Below are 12,194 nucleotides of genomic sequence, written 5' to 3' on the forward strand. Positions count from 1 at the left end.
TTTGGATGGAACAAAATTAAAGCCTTATGAAACAAAAGGTTAATGTGACTGAATGTTTGCTCTATTGATCCTCAAAGGCCAAGAAAACCTAACAAAAAGAGGTGGTGAAGAGCGAAGAACAGACAAGTCAGACCTCGGAACTCCCGAATGACAATGCTATGTTTCTTACGTTCTTATCCAGTTGAAATTTAACCAAAACAGCTGTGAACTGAACCCTCTTCTCTTGTGCTATACTCAACTAATCAACGGGAAACCTTCTTAGGGATGCTGAGTAAGTGTAAATGAAAAAAAGAGGGAGAAAATTCTTTGAAAACCACAAAGCTCTTCACAGATATATTGTTTTTATTATTATTCATTCATTTAAAGAGTAATTTTGGCCTTACCACAGACATGACTTCAGGCAAGAATTCATCAGCTCCGCCCTTCATATAAAACAAACGCAGTAATGGATGAGAAAGATTAACTAGAAAATGATGGTGGATGCTTTTGAAAATTGAAGATCAGTGCAATGCTTACTAATTAATAGCAACCATGCAATTGTGAAGTTATAAATAGCTCTGAATTCAAGCAGAACCCAGAGTGCCCTGCTACTTTTTCACTTGTTGCCATTTTGATTTAGTCCATTAGCTTCCCTAACCTATAATTAGCACACCACCCTGGAAAATTAATCCAGTCTGGTGACTCAATACCGAGGAAATGAAACAGACTTCTAAATCATGTTAGAATTAAGCTGAAGCCTGAGGGCTATGTCCTCCTCGTTTGAGAGGGAACTAAAAGCCTCAAACCCTGATTTTTCACCTAAATATTGAGGACTCCATCTTTCTATTTTCAGCAACTTTGTTTCAACATTACTATCAAGGTAAACATACTTATTAGAATTTTCAACCAGTTACAGAATAGGAAAGAGAATTACAAGCTCTTACATTATGACTATATATTCCTTATAAGAATGTGGCTTTGGAGAAGCCAAGCCTGCTAATCTAATTAAGATAAACTGCTCAGATCTCTATCTCCTGGCACAGATTCTGCAGTCAACCTAAGCAGGAAGGTTCTAAGGGGCTGGGCTGGCACAGGAAGTCTTTTGATGGAAACTGTAAGATTGCTAAACTCCGAGCATCCTTACAGCTCATGGAAAGAAGTATTCAACAGCCAGGAAGCAGAGTCAATCAAAAGCAATATGGAAAGCTGGAATATAGAGCCAGCTATCCAGGAGCAAGGAGACGAAAATGAGTAGTGTCTGCTTGGGGCACTGCTCCCAGAATGAGCTTTGCTTTCTTCAGCTGGCATATAGTGTCACATATCGTATAGGTAAGTATGCTGAGTTAAAGGCCAGGAAGTAGGACATCAGAGAAATAAATGCATCCTTTCACCTTTCTCTTTTTTGTAAAATCTTTTTACATTCCAAATTAAATGGCCCCAGTGTCCTTTTCTTGTAATTGCTTATCAGCTTTAATTGGCTTGTTTTCAATTGCATACATGTGATATGATTATGGAAGTCTGCAGGCAAATTTTCCTAGCTAAATCTGAACTCATCTAAGGCCAAAATCATCATCTTCCCTTCTGGTCAAACCCTGACTTTGGGAAACACCGCCACTATTCTCTCAATCATGCAGCCATAAAATATAGGAGTTTTTCCTTTCCCTTTATCATCAAATCCAATTGCCAAATCCAGAAGAATTTACTTTACTTTTGCAAGCAAGCTTCTTTTCATTCTCACCCCACCGCTCTTTGTTTGATCTCTTATATCCAATGCACTAATGTCAGTTTAATCTTTTTAAAGTGCAGCTTCCATCATAGCATTCCCTGACTCAAAACATTTAATGGTTGTCTACTACCTAATGAATCAAGGAAAATTCCTCGGTTTGGCAGTCAAAACCTTGGTCTTTCCTTTCCATGTCTCCTCTCTATTTGACAACCCAATATCATTCATTTCTTTATGCTGTGTACTGCTATATTCATAGTTCCTCTACTGCAAGTAAAAGGCCTTTCAAAGTGGAGGCAGTGGAACAAATTTGCAGTGCCCAGGGGAAAGGTCTGCCCATTAGTCATGAGGGTTCAGGACAACCTATTGCTGCTGCTGGAAAAATAACTAAAAGTGAACATTGGATTGTCATTAGGTCAGTCACATCATTTTCTAAAGTGAAAGATGACATCACGTTAACTTTTAAATGACTCCATTTGGCAATATACTGTTTTTATTAAGGGGTAGGAGGACTTAAGTATTATCTTTCCCTCTCCCTTCTTCCAACTTTCTCCATTATCCATGCTGACTTTATTTATTTATTTATTTTGGCAGTACATACTCAGATCTCAGATTTCCCCAAAAGTAATTGCTCTCTTTCCTCAATACAGAGTCTTCAAAAAGTTCACAGAAAAATTTATATTATCTTTTAATTCTATTTTTCCATGAACTTTTTGAAGAAGTACCCCCTTATTATCACTGTGTTTTAAAATGAAATATTAGCAAACTGAATACAGTGCCATATATAAAGAATTATACACCATGACCAAGTGGAATTTATCCCAGGAATGCAAGGTTGGTTTAACATCTGAAATTCAATTAATGCAATAAACCATACCAATAGAATTTTTTTTAAAAAACCACAGGATAAAGAAAAAGTATTTAACAAAATCCAACACCATTCATGGTAAAAACACACAAAAAGCAATAAAAAAGAACTCCCTCAACTTGATAAAGGACATCTATGAAAAACACACAACTAACATCATACTTAATGGTGAAAGACTGGATGCTGATGCTTTTCCCCTAAGATGAGGAGCAAGACAAGGATGGCTACTCTTGCCATCTCTATTTGATACTATACTGTACATTCTAGCCAGGGCAACTACAAAAAATAAATAGATAAAAGGCACCCAGATTGAAAAGAAAGAAGTAAAACTATCTCTATTCACAGATAATATGGTCTTGTATATACAAATCCTAAGGAATTAACTAAAAATTATTATAACTAATAAACAAGTTCAGCAAGGTTGCAGGTTATAAGATCAATATGTAAATTTTAATTAAATTTTTTACACTTGTGCTATGGTCTGCACTTTTGTTCCCTCACGTGGGACAAAAAGCTCATGTGGAATTTAATCCCCAATATAGTATTTGAAAGGTGGGACCTTTAAAAGGTGATTGGATCATAAGAACTATGCCCCCATGATGGATTAATCCATTCATGGATTAATGGGTTAATGGTTAAAGGGATTAACAGGAAGTAGAGCAGGTGCTTTATAATGAGAGCAACTGAATATGTGGAAATGCTCATCTCAGACCTCACTATGTGATATCCTGTGTTGCCACAGGACTCTGCACAGAATCTCCACCGAGAAGAAGGCACTCACCAGATGTGTGCCACAGACCTTGGACATCCCAGCCTCCAAAACTGTAAGAAAATAAACCTCTCTTTTAAATCAATTATCCAGTTTTAGTTATTCTGGTATCAATGACAGAAAACTGACTCATAAAACTTGCAACGAACAATTTAAAAATAAAATTAAGAAAACAATTCCATTTACAATAGCATCAAAAAGAGTAAAATATTTAAGACTCAGACTCTGAAAACTACAAAACATTGCTGAAAGAAATTAAAGAAGATCTAAATAAATGGAAAGACATCCTGTGTTCATGGATCATGTTTAAAGATTTAACGTGGCAATACTCCCCAAATTTATCTACAGATTCAGTGCAATTTCCATGAGACTTGCAGTTGACTTCCTTGTATAAATTGACAAGGTGATTCTAAAATTTGTATTTAAGTTCAAGGAATCCAGAGTGGCCAAAACAGTTTGAAAAAGAAGAAGAAAATTAAAGGACTCACACTTGATTTTAAAACTTACTACGAAGGAACAGTAATTAAGACAGTGTGGTACAGACATGAAGAAAGACATATATACCAATAAAACAGCATGGAGATTCCAAAAATAAACCTATGTGTCTATGGTCAATTGATGTTTGACAAGGGAGCAATGACCGTTCAATGGCAAAAGAACAGTCTTTCCAACAAATGGTGCTGGGACAACGGGATAGCCACTGGATGCAAAATAATGACATTGAACCCTATCTCACACCACATATGAAAATTAACTCAAAATGAATCAAACACCTAAACGTAAGGCCTAAAACTATAAAACTCTTGGAAGAAAACATAGGCAAAAAGCTTCAGACCTTGAACTTGGCAAAGGTTTCTTGGATATAACACCAAACACACAAGCAATAAAAGAAAAAATAGATAAATTGGACTTCATCAAAATTTAAAACTTTTGTGCTTCAAAGGACATTATCATGAAAGTGAAAAAGACAACCTACAGAATGGGAGAAAATATTTGCAAATCATATATCTGATAAGGGACGTGGACCTGGACAACCCAATTCAAAAATGGGCAACGAACTTCAATAAACATTTCTCTAAAGAAGATATATAAATGGTCAATAAGCACCTGAATAGATGTTCAATATAATTAGTCATCAGGGAAATGCAAATCAAAACTGCAATAAGATGCCACTTCATACCCACTAGGATGGCTATAATAAAAAATGTCAGGTAATACTAAGAATTAGAGATGTTGAGAAATCAGAACACTCATACACTGCTGGTAGGAAGTAAAATGGTTAAGATGCTTTGAAAAACAATCTGGCAGTTCCTCAAAAAAGTTAAACATGGACTTAAACATTTGACCCAGCAAGACAACTCCTAGCTAAATATTCTAGAGAGATGAAAACATATGTCCACACAAAAACTTTTATTTAAATGTTTATAGTGGCATCATTCATGATACCCAAAAGGTGGAAGCAACTCAAATATCTATCATGAGTTGATAAACAAAATGTGATATAGCCATACAATGAAATATTATTCAGCCATAAAATGGAATGAAGTAGTAATACATGCTACACCCTGGATAAAGCTTGAAAATACGTGCTAAGTGAAAGAAGCCAGACTCAAAAGACTACATATTATAAGATTCTGTTAATACGAAGTTTCTAGACTTGGCAAATCTTTAAAAGACAGAAAGTAGATTAAGTGGTTGCTTAGCCTTGGGGGGAATGTGGACATAGGAAAATGACAACTAAAGGCTACAGGGATTCTTTTCAAGGATGAAAATGTCCTAAAATTGACCGTGGTGATAGTTTCACATATAGGTGAATATACTAAAAATCATTGAATTGTACACTTTAAATGAGTGAATTGTATGGTATGCAAATTACATCTCATTAAAGCTGTTACAAAAAAAAAAAAAACCAAAAAACCAATGCCCAATTAGAGTATTCAAGGTATTGCATTGATGCCAACTTTCTGGTTGCAGTTTTCTTACTTTTTAACATATGTAATAGGTACAAATTTGCATTCATCAAAATCTGTTGCATTAAATATCATTTTATTTTGTCTTTTCCAAAACAAATTAAAATGTACCTGAACCCCCATTTGCCAAAGTATTGATACATTGAATTACAGTCATAATTAGGGCTTCCTCCCCTACTGCGGGAGGAAATTATTCACCTTGCAGGGGTCTTCTGCAGTCTAGAGCATTAGAAGAGTCCTCTGGTTCTTGGTCTACACTGGTTAACACTGATAGGATTGCAGTGTAAGCCTGCATAGGCTAAGGTCCTTTGAGGGAAAGTGGTTCTGAGGTTCCTTGTCTTTCTACAGAGTGGGGGATATTGCAGAGACTAGAGTCCTGGGGCCCAGGCAGTCATTTCTCTGTGAGCTCTTTGTACTTCCTGGGGCACTGTGAGGCAGCAGGCAAAGGCTCCTCCTTCTCATGGAATCGACAAAATATTAACTTCTTCCTAGTCTCAGAATACTTCCTTCTCTGTCAGGGCCTGCTCCTACCCTCTACTTTAAAGTACTTTTCTACAGCTTCTCCCCTTACATGTGGTGTCTGCTTCTAGCAACAACAGATCAGCTTGTTTGAGATCATCCCTCGCACTGAGAATAATTAGAAAAGCAAGCAGAATACACAAAATATCTGTTTGAAGACACTGGAAAGTTCCCAAGACTGTGAGAACTTGAAGGGCCAAATCCCAAAGAGAAAGGAAGCACAGAGAGGTGAGTCCATCATTTGACACTGCTTTTCCCTCTGATGTATTTGCTGGTTCTTTTTTTTTTTTTGAAGATGACCGGTAAGGGGATCTCAACCCTTGGCTTGGTGTTGTCAGCACCACGCTCAGCCAGTGAGCAAACCGGCCATCCCTATATAGGATCCAAACCCGTGGCCTTGGTGTTATCAGCACCGCACTCTACCCAGTGAGCCAAGGGCCAGCCCTGGTTCTTTTTTTTAACGGTACATGAGGGTTAATATTTGCTGATTCTTAATCAGCAATTGAGAGGCCAAGACGCTGGGGAGAGTTTTGGGTAGTCTTAGAGGGCTGCGATAAAAATTGGAAATCAAGAGCCACTGAAGAGGACGTGCCCTGGTAAACACTCTAGGATTTCATTTGGAATGGTAAAATGTTACATTGGTTTCCCTCCCCACCCCGCACCCCAACCGCACCTTTCAGTATTTATGCCTTTGGGTGGTGCTCTCCACATTGTCTCTGGGCTTGACCATGTGATTTGTTTTTGTCAACAGACGTCAGTAAAGGTGACACCGAGATTGGATATGCACTTGCTCACCGGGTCTCGCACTTCTGGACTTGTCCCTGAGAACCCTGCCTTGAGTACGCTTCGACTTGCGCGACGTGACGCTGCAGGTGGTCGCCATCCACCGCGGGGGGTGGCCGAGCCTGCCCACTGCCGGGCGCCGCCTCCAGGCCAGCGCTGACGCCCCGCCCCGCCTCGCCCAGCCGGTCCACAGCAGGTGGTCGGTGGTATCTGCGGTGTCCTGAACAGGAAGCGGAGCCACGTCTCCCAGGAGTCGCAGGCGGCTGGCACCCCGTATTTGTAGTAAAGGCCTACCTGCCCGTCAACCAATCCCTGGCTTCACCGCCCACCTGAGGTCTAATGCGGGCGGCCAGACCTTCTCCAGTGTGTGTCCGACCCCTGGCAGATCCCGCCTGGAGACCCCTTCCACAACAGCAGACTCGCCAGCCAGGTGGTGGCCGAGACCCTCAAGCACAAGGGCCTGGCAGATGGCATTCCGGCCCGGGACAACTTCCTGGACAAATTGCCCCTCCTGGCAGCAGCCTGCCACCTAGGGTGGGGCTGGGCACAGCACCCACACCCGGTTTGACCATAGCAACATGTCCTGGCATTCTCAAATGACGCGTCGAGACTGTCCTGACACAGTGATGCTCCGCCAGAGAGGTTTCTGGGGTCCACTCCGTGCCTGCCATCGCTTAACGTTAACACTTGATGCTATTTCTATTTATTCCCATTTCAGAGGCAGCAGAAATGCCCTCTTTGCAGGGACTTATTTGGCCTGTGGGGGAGGCGGGATGGACACCCAAAACTAGGGGTTTTTTTTTCCATTTCTTCAGAGGGAAACTCGGATGTCCAAAAAGATTTAACCTAAGTGCATTGAGAGGTTTATTTGGGTAAATGGCCCGTAGTGGCTTTCCCCTCTGAAAGGGAGAATGAACAAGTGGGTAGATTATTTCTAGAAGGCAGGAAGTCCTGTGTGGTCCACGAGTACCTCTAGCTATTAGTTATTAGTATTAGTGCCATCAGAATAATAAATTTGATATGGTGGTAAAACAAAAAACACCCCCCGCCCCCAGCCTCCATGCTTAAGTCAGGGTTACAGCAGTGGAGAGACAGGACTTGTAGAGAGTCCCTGGAGGATAGAACATTATATGGAGAGAGAGGCCATGTGAAAGAGCATCGAAATGCCCCAGCCAAGCTCCCAGCTGAATGCAGCTTTATGAGTAGTCCCAGCCACCACCTAATGGAGAACCATCCAGCCAACCCAGAGAATTGCAAGAAATAATAAATTATTGTTGTTTTAAGCCACAAGTATTGCCATAGTTTGAAATACAGCAACAAACAACAGAAACGGTTGGCAAAAGCCAAAGAACAGTAGAAAGAAGGGAGGACCAAAAATAGACCAGCCCTCACAAAGACTGATGTCTAGCTTTTAAAAAAAATAACAACAACAAAAAAAAACACCCTAATCTCTAACTGGATTAAGTTGCTCATCATCCCTACTTCTAACTGCCTGGCAAAGCTATAGTAAGTTCTCTCTTAAGGAAGATAATCATCTAGTAACTCAGGTCATCTCTATGATTTTTAAAACACAAAGCCCAATTTAAAAAAACAAAACCAAAAACAACTATGCTTATAAAAATATAAGAACTGACAGATAATCAAGAGAAAAATCAGACAATAGAAACAGAATCACAGGAGATCCAGAAATGGAAGTTATCAGACACAGACTATAAAATAGCTGTGATTAATATTTTCAAGAAATTAAATAAGATGGAGAGTTTCATCATAGATGTGAAAGCCATAAAAAAGAATTAAAGTGAAATTATAGAACTTAAGTATATGAAAACTGAAATTAAGAACTTAATAAATAAATTTAACAGCAGATAAGATGTAGCTGAAGAGAGAATTTGTGAACTAGAAGAGAGGACAGAAAAAAAATCTAGACTGAAGCACAGAGAGACGAAAGAATAGAAAATAAAATAACAAGCATATGGGCCGGCCCGGTGGCGCACTGGATAGTGCGCCGCTTGGGAAGCGTGGCGGCGCTCCCGCCCGAGGGTTCGGATCCCACATACAGACCGGTTCCCGCTCACTGGCTGAGCGAGGCGCGGGAGCAACGCCGAGGCTTGCAATCCCTTTTTTTTTTTTTTTGCCAGTACGGGGGCAACACTGAGGGTTGTGATCCGTTGCCGGACACGGAAAAAAAAAAAGACAAAAGACAAAAAAAAAAAAAACAAGCATATGAGACAGATGTGATTCAATGAAAAGGTCTCACATTTATGTAATTGAAGTCCCAGATAGAGAGGAGAGAGACAATGAAACAGAACCAATATATGAAGAAATAATGACCAACAATTTTCCAAGCTAATGAAAGACCTCAAATCATATATATTCAAGAACCTCTATAAACTCCATTGAAGATAAATACAGGAAAACCACACCCAGACATGTCATAGTAAAACTGCTGCAAACCAAGAACAAAAAGGCAAAAGTTATACTGGATAAAAAAATAAAACTCAATTCTTCGTTTCAAAATAAGTTACCTAGGAAGGCAAATTGGTTTGTCTCCTAACTTGGTTCCCCACCTTCATTCTTCCTCCCTTCTAAACTATTTTCCCCACTGTAGTTAGGTTGATCTTTTTAAAATTTAAGTAATATCACCTCTCTTCTCTGCATAAATGTTTCAGTGGTTTCCCATTCCCTCAGAATAAAGTTCAAACTCCTTATCACAGTTTAAGTGGCCGCCTTGGATCTCGTATCTGTCTACGTTTCTAGCTTCCTTCTCACTATTACCTCTTTAGAACTCTACATTCCCCCCATACTCCACTGGCTTTAATTCCTCTAAATTGCTTTACTGTTCCTCTACACATGCTGTTCCTATTCTTTGGAACTTTCTCCCCTCATCTCATATTCCTTTCCTGGCTTTCCTACTTTCTGTCAGACTATATGTTAAATGTCACTACCTCTGGGAAACTTTCCAGATTTCCTAGACATGGTAATTTACCCCTGTAGAGACCAAGAAATTTGTCCCTTACATCCTGAAATTCCCCTATCAGAGTACCTATCACACTTATTTGTCTATCTTCCTTTGGAGACAGAAAGTTCCAAAAAGGCAGAAATTGTCCATGTCTCACTCACAATTGTCTCCCTAGTCCTCATCCTGGCTCAAAATAGACAATAAATAAATTTAAAAATTACTTAATAATGAATAAAGAAAATCCCTATTTCTTGTCTCCAAGATAGTCTACCATATCTCACTTCTAGACCAAGCTATTTTTGCTTTTTCTTTAGAATCTTTCTAGAGAAGGATATATGTGAATTGAATGTAATTTAAATTTCTGTTTTATAATTCTTTGAATATTTTCTAGATTTTTCTGCAATAAAAATAAAAATGTAAATGAAAAGTATGAATATTTATACCATAGGCCCCACCTCTGCCATTCCAATTCAACAGCGTTTAAAGTGCTCACTTGCTTTCTTACACACAAAAAAGTGTGATTATACTACTTGCATCCTCAAATGACTCTGGCTTTTCAGTCACTCCAGGATCCGGTTCAAAAATGGCCTTTCTTGTTTTTTGTAGTCTTTCGTGGCTCCTTTCCAGTTTTTATCACAGACTTTGTTTTTCTCTGCTTCCTTCTCTGCTTCCTCTTCTCAGCTAAGCACAGCTTCCTCTGTCATGTTCTATAAACCTGCCACTGTTGATGAGTCTTTTTTTATGCCATCTAAATCGGTCAGCTCTGTCTCTTTACCTCTTAGGTCCTATCTCAAATTTTAGTGGCAAACAATTTTTTCTTTACCTATTACTTTCTCTCCCCTTGTAACTCATTTCTTTAGTCAGTGGATTAACTCTTCAGAGGGCAAAATTGAATACACTTACTTTGCCATCTTCGAATTTTGTCTGTTTTGTTCACTGTTGCATTACCAGTGCCAAGAATAGTACCTGGTACCTGGTAAATAGTTACGTATTTGGTGGATAAATACCTTGGCATGTACTCTATGACAGGCTGATAACGTTGATTTAGATTACTTTTGTTCGTCATATGCCACAGATAAATATTTAAAATTTCATTGAGTACCTAGAAGTTGACAACACTTAATCGTACCTGGTAAATAGTTACGTATTTGGTGGATAAATACCTTGGCATGTACTCTATGACAGGCTGATAACGTTGATTTAGATTACTTTTGTTCTTCATATGCCACAGATAAATATTTAAAATTTCATTGAGTACCTAGAAGTTGACAACACTTAATACAATTTTATTTCAATATATATATTGTGACCCAATCCAATTATAGGCATTCTTCCTTAAGATGTTCTTTTTTGTCATTGTCGTTCAGAAATATAAGAAGGAGGATTCATTTTATTTTTATTCACAAATTAAGAGACTATACTTCCTTTGGATATGAGGCCTAGTCTTTATAATCTAGCCTTTAATCAGAACAACGAATGCAGTAACTTAATTTAAATGTAAACAATAGTGAAAAACTCACCCTGTAAATCAAATTGCTGATGTTCATAAAAGTAGGTGGCAAGTTACTAGGCAAGAAAGGCCCAGGGGAAAAGGTGGTAGCAGAAAGAGTGTGGAAAAAAATTCTGGGTACTGGCACTAATTTAAGATTTGGGGTATGTGGAGATCTTAGTGTTGGGCTGGCAACAGGCGGGGTTTGATAGGATAAGAAAGAAAGGTTAGTTGGTGGATTTCAGGTTCAGGAAGAAACCAGGATGAGGGCATTAGGAGACGAACTAAATGAGCAAGTACGTAATGAGAGGAGGAAAAGACATCCGGATCTCTGAAGATGGGGGTAGAAAACTAAGAAAAGCACCAATTGAAAATAGAATGGGGAAAGTAGCAAGGGCCAGGGTTTCGATGGTGGAGTCAAGGGGAATAAAGATAAGGCCCCAGAGTGGCCATGCTAAAGACGGAAAGAGAAAGCAAAGTAAGCAGGCCCTTAGAGGGGAAGAGGAATGCTCAAAGGTAGAAAAAAACAGGGATGGTGTGTTCCCCAAAGGGCAGGAACAAAGAGGGAATCCTGTGGGTCAGCATCAGGATGGGAGCCGCTGTCCAAGATGTTCGGACGAGTCTGTGGCTTTAGGAGGGTAATGTAGTCTGCGTGTTTGGTTTTCATGCAGAGCAATGGGATTGAGATTTCAGGTTGGAAAATTATATTTCAGACTCTCAAGGTACTTCAGCGTAAGAGTTTGGTAGAGTTCAGTCAGGTTTGGTCAGTCGCTGTCGGAAGGAAAATTGTCAGGGCTGGGCATTAATTTCAACCTGTTTAGGCTGATTTCAGGGAGGGCCGGAGGGACTTAGGTCGAGTGTACGTGAGGGTGAAAGTCAGCTCGGGTGGTCGGGGTGGCTGTTTCGGCAGGAGTTACGTGGGCGGTGAGGCGTATTCCGGCGGCGTCGCGGGTGAATGTGCGTGGGATGAGGGGGAATTTCCTTCAGGACTGCGGTGCATTTCAGCGGGTTGGAGGTGGATCACAAAGTCGCGGCGGAGGACAGCATTCCACCAAGGATGGGGGCTTGGAGGGCCGCGCTGGGGCGTGCCCGTCCGAGATGGGGAGGCCACGGGGCGGCGAGGGGGCTCGGGGGG

The 12,194-nt window shown here is 40.0% G+C and overlaps 1 pseudogene; it reads left to right on the top strand.

Annotated features, from left to right (window-relative positions):
* Positions 1-1,226: 1,226 nt before the first annotated feature.
* LOC103588473 overlaps positions 1,227-12,194 on the top strand; it is a 12,142-nt pseudogene continuing 1,174 nt past the window's right edge.

Source organism: Galeopterus variegatus, unplaced genomic scaffold, assembly GCF_000696425.1.
Source record: "Galeopterus variegatus unplaced genomic scaffold, G_variegatus-3.0.2 Scaffold575, whole genome shotgun sequence".
Classification (NCBI taxonomy): Eukaryota; Metazoa; Chordata; class Mammalia; order Dermoptera; family Cynocephalidae; genus Galeopterus; species Galeopterus variegatus.